The following is a 2,661-nucleotide window of genomic DNA, read 5'->3' on the forward strand; positions in this document are numbered from 1 at the left end:
TGGTTGAAAGAGTGATTGATCATTTGTACAGTCTTTTTCTGTTGCCTGCTCACTCCACTGTGAGTCCATTTTCTGGATTCATTTCAATGCTTTCTATCACTGCTGCTCCTAATAAAAACTATTTACAATTAATGTATGGTCTGTTATCTGGATGTAGTCAGGGCCCATTATCTTTCAGTCTGTCCCCTGCACTTCTCCCTGGTTCTGCAAATACCAGATTCTTAGCTGTGTCCTCTATATGGTCCTTGCCTAAACTATACATTCCACAGATTCTAATTCAAGGTCTCTTCACGCAACTACACCACCCTTTGAAGGTCAGGGCTGTCTCCCAAATCTCAGCTATGTTTGACCTTCCTCCCTAGAACCTTTGGATCCCTTCCATGCCACATAGGACTTGAAGAAAAGTGAGGTACCATAATCTCTGAACCAATCCCTGCCCACTTGTATTCTGCTTCTATTTCTACAATGCCAAAATTACACTATATTCATGTGGGTTCCCAGGATTGCAACAGAAAATACCTCCTGAGTCTCTTCTGCTTGCCTTTGCAGTCATTCTATTTGGCTTCCATTCTCTCATAGACCACCTTCGGCATCGCCCAAGGTCTAGAGTGGCAGAGAATGTGCATACATGAGGTAATGGGTTAAAACTCCATGATTTAGTCCTATTGTTAAAGGTTGCAAAGAAGGGAAAAAGAAGCTGATTTCCAAAAGAGGAAACATAAAGAGGAATGTGACAACTACTTTCCCTATGAGAAAAAAAAATTCCATGAGCACACACTTCTTTTTTTCTTATTTAAATGTGTATTGCTATTAATTTAAAGCCAATAAAAATAACTTTCAAATTATCAGAATTTTCATAAAGTATATGTACAATAATTGTTTCCTTATGACTTACTCATTAATATGGTATAAATTAAGACAAATATTTTGTAAGGGAAAGAAGAAAAAGAGATACTTTAATTAATTCAAAAAATTTTACTCTGTAATCATTACATTTGATTGCCCTTAATAAGTAACAAGCAATGTTCATATATTTATGATGTTTTCACTAATTTATGAAATGGCATCTTATTTATATGATATAAAATTTAATGACAATCCATTATTGATCTCAAAAAGGACAGGACAATAATATTTTATGTTATCTAAAGACTACAATATTTTAATAATAGATGCATAATAATTTACATATTAAATAAAATATGAGGTCTATCTCTTATTACAAAGAATCAAGTTGCATCAAATCCTATTACATCATTTTATCAGAAAACTAAGATATAATTATTAAGAAAAACTTGTGACATAATGATTCAACGATATTAGAAATTAACCCCTTGGAAAATCTATGAAATTTATAATTATTTTAAATGCTATCTACTAACCTTCATAAGCAGCAACTATTTTGCATATATCAAAATATCTTCATTTTTCAAACATGTTAAGGTCATTATTAGGCAAAAGACATTCCAAACCCAAACAACTTCATCAGTTTCATGAAAATCACATATTTTTGTTATTAAAGCTATAATCCCAGAATCCTGACTTGGCTTTGAGGTAAATGCTCATCATTTTCCCATTTAATATTTTATTTTAATGAAAAATTCCTGTGATGCAGGAAATATCATATATCAAATTCCAGATAGTGTGAGGGGGATATAATACAAATCATATATATTTAGAACTTATTTAGAACTTGTCACTGAAAAGAAATAATAAAACCTGATCAGATTTTCAGCAAATTTATGACAATGTTGGAGAGTCCTACAGTTTCAGATATGATCCCCCTCTAACAGCATTAGCAACAAATCTCAATAATGGATACTTTACAAAAGGCCTCTCCCTACTACAAATTATGGTTACTTTAAATTGGGAGTGGGCCATTGTGAGCAAGGATGTGGAAAGGGGAAGGGGGACTGGAAAAGAGGATATAGAGGAGAATTAAATGCAATTTTGTGTTATCCCAGAAGCCTTGGAGAAGCGCGTTCATGCCTTCTGCTTGAAGTGCAGTGTGGAACGTTTAGGCAGCTTGGGCTGGTTCTTTGCGGGAAGGTGGGCGCCCTGGTGCTTGGCCAGCCGCAGCGTTTCAGGCCTTGGGGAGCTGCAGATTTGGTCTTTTTTCACTGATATAAGAGCTCGGGGGCGGGCCGCGCAGCGCCCTGACCTGTCCTCACCATGTTGGTGCTGTTTGAAACGTCCGTCGGCTACGTCATCTTTAAGGTAGGTGGTAGATTGAGCCGTTGCAGGTGGAGGGCGGGTGTCGGGTAGGAGAGGAGAGGGAAAGACGAAAGACGTAAGGAGAGGAAGACGGTGCTCCGGATCGCGTGGGTGCCTTTTCTGTCGCCCTGCTCTGAAAGGAAGTGGGAGGCTTTGGGCCTGGGAGGCGCATGTTTCGGTGAACACGTGGCCGCACCGTTTGGGGCTCTGGGTTCAGTAAGAGGATTTGGCCCATTTAGAGAGGTGGGCAGGAGCCGTTTTAGAATTTTACATGTTCTGATAGAAGTTTGGGTTTTGTTTTGAGAGTTTTGAGGAATGATTGAAAGGTTTTAACAGAGGAATGACCTGATCTCTTTTTTTTTTTGCTGTACGCGGGCCTGTCACAGCTGTGGCCTCTCCCGTTGCGGAGCACAGGCTCCGGACGCGCAGGCTCAGCGGCCATGGCTC

At 38.9% G+C, this 2,661-nt stretch overlaps 1 pseudogene; it reads left to right on the forward strand.

Moving 5' to 3' along the window:
• The window catches only part of LOC103081537 (dysbindin-like), a 103,053-nt pseudogene that overhangs the window by 69,026 nt on the left and 31,366 nt on the right, over positions 1 to 2,661 (forward strand).

The sequence above is a fragment of the Lipotes vexillifer genome, unplaced genomic scaffold (assembly GCF_000442215.2).
Source record: "Lipotes vexillifer unplaced genomic scaffold, Lipotes_vexillifer_v1.1 scaffold763, whole genome shotgun sequence".
Lineage (NCBI taxonomy): Eukaryota > Metazoa > Chordata > Mammalia > Artiodactyla > Lipotidae > Lipotes > Lipotes vexillifer.